The sequence below is a fragment of the Leptinotarsa decemlineata genome, unplaced genomic scaffold, assembly GCF_025532065.1.
Source record: "Leptinotarsa decemlineata unplaced genomic scaffold, Ldec_3_MD MMD2_tig00026358_RagTag_RagTag, whole genome shotgun sequence".
Taxonomy (NCBI): domain Eukaryota; kingdom Metazoa; phylum Arthropoda; class Insecta; order Coleoptera; family Chrysomelidae; genus Leptinotarsa; species Leptinotarsa decemlineata.
Genome location: NW_027412703.1, coordinates 6,435,941 through 6,448,547, shown reverse-complemented (window position 1 = coordinate 6,448,547; position 12,607 = coordinate 6,435,941). Strand labels below are relative to the sequence as shown.

General features: G+C 38.7%; 1 long non-coding RNA gene across 1 annotated transcript; it reads right to left on the bottom strand.

Moving 5' to 3' along the window:
• Positions 1-2,988: 2,988 nt before the first annotated feature.
• Positions 2,989-4,198, bottom strand: LOC141486545 (uncharacterized). The gene is made up of 2 exons (XR_012467910.1): positions 4,126-4,198; positions 2,989-3,312 (listed from the first exon to the last, which is right to left on the bottom strand). It is a non-coding gene; the product is annotated as an uncharacterized lncRNA (long non-coding RNA).
• Positions 4,199-12,607: the final 8,409 nt, after the last annotated feature.

The window sequence follows — 12,607 nt, the reverse complement described above, 5'->3', positions numbered from 1 at the left end:
CCTGAGCAAGCGCAGTGAGCTGAGACTGACAGCCTTCTGCATCTGTGTGGCTAAGATTTCTGCCTTAGTGCGGCAAACCAGTATGATTTTAAGATTCGAGAGTAGAGACGGCATCATTCCACCAAGGACTCCAATAATCAGAACAACCATCTTAACAGAGTGGTCTGGATTATATTCTACGGAGTTCGAAAAGAAAATCTCGATGTTTTATCCGTTTTTCCTCCTCTTTTCTGACGATATTCGTCTCGCCAGGAGCTGAAAACTCCATGACAAATATCGTCTTGCTCTGGTGGTCGAGAAGGACTACATCAGACTCATTAGCTTATATGAGCCTGAGGAGTTTCCGACTTCAACCCACTCGACCCGAGGAAAGCGAAAGTCAGGCTGTTTGATAAGCCAAGGTCTTAGAAGACCACATGCATTGGCTTATCCTTGTGTTTCCGTAGAAGTGTGGTGATCTCTGTGGCTTTTATATGAGCTTTTTGCCGAATGGGTTTCAACTCGGTTACAGAGTTGTGTCACCTCGTTCAGTGTCGAAAACTAAACCGAGTTCAAAAGTTGATCGGGCAGCTGCCCTGAAGAGAAATGCTCCAATTCCTGCTCCTGACGACTTTACAGCTTATATCCAGTACCATTCTGTCATGTAGACACTCCAAATTCAAAAGTCCACGGCCTCCCTGTTATCGGGGGAAGTACAACCGTGGGACGGACGATTTGGAATGCAAACTCCTATATTTGTTTGCAGAAACTTTGTTCTTCTCCGACAGTTCCGATGATCAGACTGTCGAAGTTTGTGCTGATACTTGCCGCGGAGAGAGAGAGTTTAAGATCATCCATATAAAACAAATGGGTGACCTTGTGCCTCCTGTTTCCGAGGGTGCCACAGTTATACCCTCGAGTATTTCTGAGAGCAATGGGTAATGGCAATAGTGAGATGCAGAAGAGAAGGGGACTGAGGGAATCGCCCTGAAATACACCCCTTCTGAAAGTGACCCACCCTGTTTGGAATCTGGCTTGACCAGCTGTTATGGTGGAGCGAGTTCGCCAAAGTGGTATCAGTTGTTCAATGCATCTCACTATTTTGTCGGGTACCGCAAGTCATCTGAGCAAATGCAAGATGAGCTCATGCGAAATTGTATCAAATGCCTTACGGTAATTGATCCAGGCCATGGAGAGGTTACATTTATATTGTATCGAGTCCTGTGTTACACATCTATCGATGAGCAGGTTCTCTTTACATCCAGCGACTCCTCTCTTCGACCCTCTATGCTCATATATCCGTTCGAACACTCGGTCAACTGCGGTGAGTATTCATGTGTATAATATGCTTGTGAACAACTTATAACACGAATTCAAGCATGTTATCGGTCTGTAATTCTTAGGAATCGACAAATCTCCGCTTATAGGGTCCGCCCCTCGACAAACCAATCCGGAATCGGCTGCTCTCCGTTCAGCCATGAGTTGAAAACTCTGGCCAGATGGCGGTGGGTACTTGGTAGTTTTTTCCACCAATAAGTGTTCAACCCATCTGGGCCTGTAGTAGCAAAGTTCTTGGAACCCACAAGGGCCCTTTGAACGTCATCTGGGGTTATCAATTTGCGCAGTTCATTGAGCTCAAGCTGTCGAAGCTCTCTGTTGAGAGCTCTCTGTTGAGAGCTTCGAACTACTCTAGGGTTGGAGTGTCTGAGTTGAGTGTCTGCGGTTGTTCATAGATATCCTTACAGAAGGATTCCACCTGATCAGCGGTCGGCGGATTATCCAGAACACGTGGAGGCTCTTGGAATAACGAGAAGGTTTCTCGCGGAACCTAAGGTTTTCCGCGATACTTCTCGCTCGCCTCACTAGTGAATTCTTAGCAGCCACTAGCATTTGTATCCTATCAAGGGAGTACTGTTTGGTGGCCAGCAGCACGCCTTGACTTAAAGTGTGATGGATACGTCGTAGTTTGATGGCTATTCGCCGCACTACGGGCGTGAAATGCCTGTTGGCCGCCCTGTAATCCATCATACTTTGGATACGAGACGCGTGTTGTCTCTACGTCGTGATCTTAGCCTCCATCTTGTGTACACGCCGTTCAATCTTCCGAATCGCAAGGCCGGAATTTCGTCATTCCGATTCGGAAAGCGATTGGACCACGCTATACACGGCCGTGTTGATTTGCCAGATGTCAGTCTCTTCTGTTAGAACCCTATGAACCCTGCGTTTTCTGATTGTCGTCTCCATTGGTGGTATGGTGCGAGTCTCCTTTCCAGCCGTGCCAACGGGTGGTAGAACTGTCCCTTCTACCACCTCGTTAGCAGGCTGGGAAGGAGCTAAATAGCCTTGGCGCCGAAGATAAGATACGTAATCTCTATGGTTTTGGGAGGAAAAAGCGGCATGTTCCGGATGTGTTTCACACCACAGAGCATGCAATCTCGCCATGTACCCTCTTTGCGCAGGCTCACTAATCTCGTAGCAATGCATAATGCTATCTCTTAGCTCATGCGTTTAGTCAAAACGTCCGTTTTTATTGCCAGGGTTGTCATCAGTAGGCAAATCATCGTTATGGGCCCCACCACCTTGCCTCTGACCTCTCCGAGGGGAGTCGATTGTGGGGGCCCCTTCATCGATTATTGGGAACCAAATGTTGGGTCCACCGGGTGGTAAGCCCTGTGGACCCACGGCTGGCACCGGAGGGGAAATAGAGTTCTCCTTTCCGGGTGCGCCTGGGATTGAAGTGTTTATTTCGATACTCATGGAAATACGAATGAAACAAATTATGTGGATGACGTTCTGTCCAAAGCATCAAATGTAATAAAGTCATCATCGAAATTGATAACTAGTTAAATATTATTTTTTCATTTCAACAATATTGGATTCATAGTGTGAGTATTTTTTTTTAGTTAAGGCGTCTTTGATCCCAAGTTTAATTATCTAAACTCATACTTTCAATGAATGATCATTTCTTATGGCTTTGAATAACACTGGTGATAAATGAAAGGTAAAAGATATTTTCAAATCCATTTATTGTACTTGTGAAGAGAAGACAACATTGTGGTACAAATTATATTACTCAAAGTCAAGTTTTTAACTTGGAAACTTAACTCCGAACCGTTACAGTTACAGCCATCAGTGATATGTTTTCGATCGGATAGTTATTCGGAGTTATTTCCTAAATTATGAAAAAATGGCACTCAGTTTTTTATATAAATCTAATAATTACAAGTCTTTTCTTTTTTTTCCGAATGAAGAAATTGGTATCAATTTTGGTAATTAGAATAGTCGTCGAAAAACATTTCTCTGGAGTCGAGGTCATCTGGAGATATCGGATACCTGAAATCATAATGAAGATGTTAATAACAAGAACCTATTCAATTTAATCAATAAATGACTTCTTTACATATATCCTACAATATATTTATCATTCATCCTGAACTCAAGTTTTAAACACTCCAATAACTAATTAAATTATCAGTTTTGTGATTACTACTTTTTTTAACCAAAAAAACTGACAACACACAATTTATAAATTTCCACAGTACTGACCATTCGATAAAAAAAAATAGCAAACAGGTCATTCAACTTTTATTTTTGAGGGATACTTGAAAATGGTGTCTATTGAGGTGGGGAAATACAAATGAAAATAAGTAATTCAGATATTTCAAAAAGATCCAGTTACAATCACAGCAAATTGATAGGTTCTTTCGGGTACCCACCTGATATTTGAAAAATTGTGTTAATATTCAAGTATGGTCATCAACGCCTTCATTTCCACTTCATATATAAAAAAATTCATTAAGGGTAGCTTGATAAAAAATTTGCAGATTGTCAATACAGAACAATTATGGTTCTCTTTCTTCACCTAAAAGTGAAGTTCGCAGTAGCGGTGCTTTACAGATTGCGCAATTTTCCCGTGCCTGAATTTTCATCCGAGTTACGCTAGTTGCACACACATCGATTTTGTACGGCCGACTTTGTACCGGTCGTCCAAATTCCAATAGTGAACCACATGTGGGAACGGGACCTTGCACACACGTCGACCAGTGATCGTCGCCGGTAAAATACCGGTGAACAGCCGTCCACTGTATCGCCGGCAGTACCGGGAAGTAGTGGCGTACATGACTAAATACACTCTTGCATACTTACCGGTTTTTTACCGACCATTCCAGTGTCGAATGCTCGGTGAAATTGTAGTTACTACGCATTAACTTCGTTTTGGTGCTAATTACGACAACAAAGCAACTGATTGTTTGACCGATAAAAATCCGGTGAGTGTGCAAGCACACACACCGATTTGGGACGGCCAGTATAAAATCGGCCGATATTTTATTGGTAGTGGGTGCTTGTACACTCACCGCATTCTTATCGGTCAAAAAATCAGTTGCTTTGTTGTCGTAATTAGCACGCACTACCAGAACGAAGTTAATACGTAGTAACTACAATTTCACCGAGCATTCAAGACCTTGAATGGTCGGTAAAAAACCGGTGAGTATGCAAGAGTGTATTTAGTCATGTACGCCGGTACTGTCGGCGATACAGTGGCAGTGGACGGCTGCTCACCGGTATTTTACCGGCGACGATCACCGGTAGGCATGTGTGCAAGGTCTTGTTCCCACATGTGGTTCACTATTGGAATTTGGACGACCTGTACAAAGTCGGCCGTCCAAAATCGGTGTGTGTATGTGCAACTAGCGTTAGAAGTGTGCCTGTCTACTCTTAGTCCCAAATTTGACCATATTATTTCTGCTGGTGATCTCAACATAGATTATTTAGATCCAGTGAGTATTTCATGCGTTAGAATGAACAATATTTTGGATTATTTCGGTTTGAAGCAAATGATTAATGAACCGACACGATATAGTGCGACTAGCAGTACGCTCCTAGATCTTATTATCTGTTCTGAAACACTGAATACAAGCGACTGTACTACGGTTGATTGTAGTGTATTTACTGATCATCGCTTGGTATCATGTAAAGTAGGTTTTCCTAAAACGAAAAATCGGACTTTCATGTATAGATACAGAGACTTCAAACGGTTTAACCAAGTTGATTTTAGCACTACTTCAGAAGAGATCAATTTTGATATAATATATAACATCGATGATTTGAATTGTAAAGTTTATTTCTTCAACTCAAATATCCTTTGCATTTTTAATATTTTTGCAAGAAGGTTTGTAAGAACCGTGAGAATTTCCAAAAACAAAGCTCCATGGTTAACAGAAAATTCAAAACTTTTGATGAAGTTGAAAGATAGGGCTTCAGTAAGATACAGGAAAAACAACTCTGTACATCGGTGGAATTATTATAAGGATCTGAGAAATCTCACGAACAAAACGATAAACCTTGAGAAAAAAGCGAACTTAGAATTCAGTTCACGAGATAGAAACAACTATGGAAAGGACTAGCAGACCTTGACATATACAGTGAGAAATCAAACATGGCGTTTCCAGATCACATATCTAATGTAAACAAAATTAATGAATGCAACTTCATTCCTGATGAGGAATGTATTTTTTTCAACCAAAATAAAAAACATGAACACACATTTAATTTCCATGCCATTAATAATAATGAAGTAAATGAAGCGATTTCAAGCATTAAATCAATTATTGTCTAGAACAGGGGTCTCCAAACTTTGAAGCCTTCGGGCCATAATGATTTTTTCAGTTTGTTCCAAGGGCCAATTTCTGCCTTTAACTATATTTCTAGACTAGGATAGTCGCAAAGTGCGTGACCTAAGCAAACTTACGCTTTTTTTGCATTTCAATTATTATTGTGTATAGTGATACTTAACGACATCTAGTGGCGAGTAGTGGTACTATGTACTATCTTTTTCAGCTACCCGCTAGGTGGCATTAGGCGTAATTGAATATTTGGAATTACCGCGTTGGTTCGAGAAAGTTCTGGTTCTAGCTAGTGTATTCCGATCACCTCGAGATGGCAGTAATAATTGCATATAAAAAGGATAGCGGCGCAACTGCGAGTTAGTCTGCGTAGGATAGGCGAAGGAAGCGAAACTGTCTATTGTGAAATAAAGTAACACCCGTCAATAAAAGTATTTTGATTTGACTTATTGTTTTTATGTGTGATTTGTTAGTATGGAAAAAAAGCGAAAAATCGACAATGAATGCAGAACGTTCCAAGAAAAAAAGGAACTTTCAGTATTTTGTGATTGAGTCCAGTAATAAGGCTCTATGTTTAATTTGTAATGAAACCATAGTTGTTCTCAAAGACTATAACATTAAACGACACTATGAATCGAAACATCTTCAAAGTTACTCCAAGTATACAGGAAGTTTGCGGAAGGAAAAATTTGAAGCTTTGAAACGCGGACTCAAATCGCAGCAATCTTTGTTTACCAAAGCGAATACTGAACAAGAGTCTGCAACTCGCGCCAGCTCTCGTGTGGCTCTTGAAATCGGAAAACGTGGCAAACCATTCACCGATGGAGAAATGATAAAAGAATGCTTGATTGCAGTAGCCGAAGAAACATGCCCCGAAAAGGTAAATTTATTTAAAAGTGTCAGTTTGTCAGCAAACACCGTGGCTCGGAGGGTGCAAGACATCGCAGAAAATATATCATTGGATGAGTCAATGGATGTGTCAGATACTGCTCAGGTGTTGATTTTTATTCGCGGAGTAGATAAAAGCTATGAAGTGTATGAAGAACTTCTTGATATTGATAGTATTCATGGCACGACAACTGGGGCAGATATTTTTAAGGGAGTTGAAAATGCCATTAATAAAGAGAACCTTCGATGGAGAAATTTGAAATCTATAATAACTGATGGAAGCAAAAATATGTATGGTAAAAATAAAGGAGTGGTTGCCCTTGTGTTAAAGGCTGTAGAAAATGATGGTGGTTCAAAACCATCAGTCTTACATTGTATCATTGTATCATTTATCAAATTATTGATTTACGGTGCAGTGATATGCTTAAGAACAAATATCAAAATTCATCTTTGTTGGAATTTTATAAGAGTCTTCCACTGGAACAATTTGATAATTTGCATAAATTTGCTCGTGGGTTGTTTTCTGTTTTTGGTACTAATACTTACTTGTGTGAGAAAACGTGAAAACGATTTCCAAGATGAAGTGCACAAAGAATGTTTATAGATCGCAATTAACCGATGATCATCTTAAATCTCTTTTGATAATTGGTACAAGTAAAATTGATCCACAACTACAAAGTATTGTTGGTAGAAAATCACAATTACATAAATCTCATTAGTGTTTTTGTTTTACTGTGATTCATTTCGAATATTTGTTAGTTATTAATATGCCTAAACTTAGAAGTTAAGTTTTCTTTACCATCATTTCTGTCGTTAAGTTTTACCTTGCAAGTAAATAAAACCGAGTAATTATCATTCTGTGATTTCTTCTTCAACTTATCACAACAATTAGGTAATCATTGGCTGTCGCGGGCCAGATTGATGACAGTAAATCATTGGCTGTCGCGGGCCGGATTGATGACACTGACGGGCCGGATTTGGCCCGCGGGCCGTAGTTTGGAGACCCCTGGTCTAGAACATAATGAATATCCGACTCTCTGGAGACAATCACATATTCTGCCTTCAGCTAAAGTACCTATCATAGATAATTTGAGCGATCTCCGCCCTAACAGTATACTTTGTGCGACATCCAAGGTTATTGAAAAAATAACAAGTAAACAAATAAAAAATTATCTAGATGAATTCAATTTTAGCTGCACCACTGCATTACTAAATGTAGTTGATGACATCCAAAGGTCAATAGATGATAACAAACTTTGCCTTTTTGTTCTGCTCGATTACTCAAAGGCGTCTGACCGCATCAAACATGTACTTCTTATATCTCTTCTGAATTACCTTGGATTCGCACCGGGTGCAACTGAGTTGATTGGAAATTACTTACAGAACCGATCACAATGTGTCACCTTCAAAAACTCTACGTCGAATCTCATCAATATCTATAACGGTGTTCCGCAAGGGTCCATATGGGGCGCACAACTATTTGTATTATATACATCACAATTTCCAGATTGTTTTCAATACTCTTCTGCCATCTGCTACGCCGATAATACTCAAATCTACATAGAATGCGATGAAGATACTTTTGACATAACACAGAAAAAACTTAATGATGACTTATGTTCTCTGATGAAATTATCAACCAAATATTGCTCAACTGTCAATCCCTCTAAGTCAGTAGTTATGCTCTTTGGAAGGAAATTGTCACGTAAACGCAATCTAGACAAGGTTTCTATAACTGCAAACGGAGTTGAGTTACCTCTTAAAGATATTTCTAAAAAGATTCATACGACACGTATCGCAAATTTTGAAGAAACGAGGGTACATCAATCTCAAACTGCTATATTCTAATAGAACACTGTTGAACAAAAACAACAAAATGACCTTGTGCGAATCTTTAGTGTTGTCACATGCTAATTTCTTGGACGTAGTATATGGTCCCAATATCCTTCAAGCTGACAGGAATGAATTACAAATGCTACAGAATTCATGTGTGAGGCTGATAATTGTAACAAAAAGACGCGACTATATGTAACACCATTTGAAAGATATCGTATGGCTAAATATGGAGTCGCGACGCATTCTACATTCTACTGTCTTGTTTCATTAAATTATCAATGACAAGAAACCAAGTTATTTTTATAGAAAAATCAGTTACAGGATGGACGTACACAACCTCAATCTTTGATGCCGAAATCAGCTTACCACACCAAAACATAAAACCTCTCAATTCAGAGGCTCGCTTTCATTTTTTCTACCCTGGCTATACAACCGGTTACCGAATGGATATATGCATATTTCTTCTTGTGCACTGGAAAAGAAACTTAAGAGAGATATTTTACTGGGTATTTTCACTATATCTTGATACCTGTCAAGTAGGCATTTTAATATCTATATCATATCTTATATACCATAAAGTTATGAATTGTTATATATTTATTCTCACGCAATAACTATGATCTTCATTTATATTAATGTATAATTATTATTTTTGAAATTAAATTGTAAATAGGAATAAGGTTGGATGGAAGAGCAAGTGGTGGGAGAAGGTTTCAAAGTCGGCTTGAACAAACTACTCCAACGTTTTGTAGCTTTTTCCTATGTCAGATTTCTTGGGAGATGAGAAATCAGTGACATTTTTTCATTTCCACTTCAAGGGCATGAAACAGCCGCATTATTTAAACTTTGTTATTATTCATCTCATACATTGAAATCATTTGATCAAATGTTCAAACTGTCCTCATTGAAACCTCTGACAGTAAAACAGTGTAGTTTCGAACTCATTTATAACAATTTTTGAATTTTTCTGAGATAATGCTTGCACAAGTTTCGGTAATTCTGTCTCTATTCCCGTACTGTTCCAGGTTGCGTAATGAAAACTTTCGATTCGATACAGCCCCAAAGAAAAAAATTAAGAGGAGTCAAATCTGGAGAACGAGTAGGGGATTCTTACAGACTGCGTCTACCAATCTTTATGCCTGAGTCTGACCCAGCCGATTCCTTACAGACCTAACAAAACTGGATAGTGGTTAGTTGTTCACAGTTTCTCGAATCAATGGGTAGATAACGTTTTGAAAAATTTCCAAACATAAATATTCAGTCAGATTTTCCACAAATTCGAGCACGATTATCAAACGATATGAAAAAATGTACTTATCATATTCTGATATACATACCGTATTCGTCCATTTCTATTTACTAGTTGTAACGATGGATTGATCATCTCTTGATCATCAGGAGTCTGATCGAGAAAACTGAAAAATTAAATAATTTTCAATTTATAAAAAATGGACCTTTTTATTAAAACGAAAAATATACTGATAGTCCGGTCAAATTAGACTGAAAAATAAGAGTGAGGGAACATAAATTTACAACAAGCTGCAAATGCGTGTATTTCTTCAAAACATAGTTGAAAATGAGATTTTGAAATTCCAAATGATTGCGATGCCTGGAAAAAAATTATTCGAGGTCAAAGTCAGAAATCTCGAAAAAAATTGGTTTTTCGCGATTTTCAGGAAAACGGGAATTTTTATCATAAAATAACCTCAGATAAAAATTGTAGATCATAAACTTGTAAAAGTCAAGGAAATACCTCAGCATAATCAGCACATTTTCAATTCCTAATCCTATAGATATGGGAGAACAAGAGGACGCCGCGTTCTTGACTAACTTCGTGACTATCCATGTTCGTCAAATTTTGAATCACATTTTGTAAAACTCTTTATTGTAATTCAAATTTGTGTTCAATATTTTCGTTCATACATTCATATCTGTATCAATGTCAACTTGTCATTGCAGTTTTGTCATAAGCAAATGTAAAGTGTTATACTTCTGTGTATTGGAAAAAGCATTTTTCTGGTACCGCTTCATGTAATTCAATGTTTATATGAAAATAACTGTTTCGGGAGGGCTAATAATTACAGTTTGTGTCTGAAAGTAACTTCTTTGCATGATCTATACATCTTTGTATAGAGTTGATTTTTGAAATTGATTGCTTTCCTCATCTGTTGGAGATTTCCGTATTTTTTGTATCAAGAAGTAGAAAGCCAAAAATTTTCTTTCCCAAAAATTAATCTCTCCTGAGAATATACCCTTTCAATTAAGACCTATAGAAAGTTATCACCAGAAGTTTAAAAAATGTTTTCAATTCATTTTTATTTTTTACCTATTTTCATTTTTATTTTTTTATTTCTTTCCATTTTGTATCTTGATTATTTTATTCATTTTATTGCATTTTCATTTCAGCTACTCATTTCAATTTTATTTGTTCTTTCATAGATTTCGAATCATATTAGACAATAGAAGTCCGAACTAATGAAATTCTACTCTCTCAATTTACCTAGTTAGTGCTGACGTTTTCCTACTTGATTACTAATAATTATATCTGAGTTCAGGGATAAACTAATTGGCATGTTGAAAAATGAGAAATAAACCTTTCTTTGTTTTTCTACTACTTCGAATATGTCAAATTTTCTTGAAAAACTTACCTTGGCTGATCATGTTTCATAGATCTTTTTCCTAAACAGCCTCCTGCAAGAAAAAAGCAACTCCTCCCAAATCGTCCACCCAATACAAGTGAACTAGACTCCCTTTCTGTAAAAAAAAACCTGAAGGTAAGATCTGAATCCTGAATGAAAAGATGTAATGATATGATTTTCATCGGCATAATTATTAATTTGATCTTCCACTGTCGATTCCACTACTTTAGTTGATTTGGAATTTTTGTTTCGTAAAACGAAATCAAGATATGTTTTTTCTCACATCGTATCGCACTCCATGTTTAATTTCCGAGTTCTTTATAACTAATCGTATTGGCAAGCACTAATGATTTCTTGTATTTACTCAGAGCTCGGTTCTCGAGCGCAATCATTATCTTTATATTGTAAGTTAATCAAGGTGCTGGAGATGCAGTTAATCTCTTCGTTTGAGAATGAGGGTGATTTTCAAAAAGTTTGAGTATGTTGTCGAATTAATATATCCCACTGAAAATTAAGAACGTCTGAACGGAAGAGATCAAAATGGAAGTTATGATGATTACCAACCCCGTAGGTTGGGCTACCTATCGGGCGCGTCCCCAGGTGGCGGATAGGGGACTAGAGTCCCTGTTCGGAAATCTCATGTGGCCTTAAGGACGAGGTCGCTGGACTTCTTGTCAGTGGCAGAAATAAGTGGGGTGAGGGGAACTAAAACCCCCCAAAAGCCTTTGTAAAACATGCCACCGTGGACCAGCCTACCCAAGGTAAGGTGTTAAGAATCGTGCCGACAGCTGAATGGCCGCAGGGTGATATGCTGTCACGAACGATCCCCAGAGAACTGGGCGAAACCTCATTGTAATCAGCCTACCTCTGGTAATGCGGGGATCTGCCAGAGGTGACCAACTCTTCCCACGCTACTCGTGGAAACACACATGGATGAAACATCACAAAAACAGAAACAACAAAAACAAAAACCAATCCCGAGGCTGGACAGAAGTGTTCACCTCAATCTAAGGCGGTGACTGGGGATAAACAGAAATGTCCACCCAATCTTCCGCTGGGAATGAGGCTGGACATAGCAGATCACCTCCTACAGCAAGAGCACTTCCTGCGGTGGGCGCCAAGAGCTCTGCCTTGAATAAATGCAAGGAACCGGCAGCTCCTGCAGGAAAGCTCCCTCACTTGTGCACCTCCACGGAGGGAACCCCAAGAAAATTGAAGAAGCCGCGCAACGACAGTAATATCGCTGCACCTTCCAAAACCTTCGCTGATGCCACCGTGAGACACTTCAAGGTTGCCAAAGAGAGTGTGTGTCATTATAAAGGAGATGTCTCCTAGTGACCTGTTCACCTTCCTGGAAAGGACAGGTGGACGATGACCTACGAGGACAACTCCTCAGGAGGATGTAAAATCCTCCCTATTCTACAGATAGCCTAAGATGAAAAACAGAGGTTGCATCTTTTGGTGCAACCAACTAATCTTCAACCTTTCCCGTTTATTTATTGTATCATTATCGGAATAAAGACCTATTATTATTATTATTATTATTATATAGAATCACCAAAAGACATCATTTTAACTCTTCTAGGAGGAACAGAAATATTGATTTTGTACAACACAACCAGGTGGTCTGAAACTTCCTGA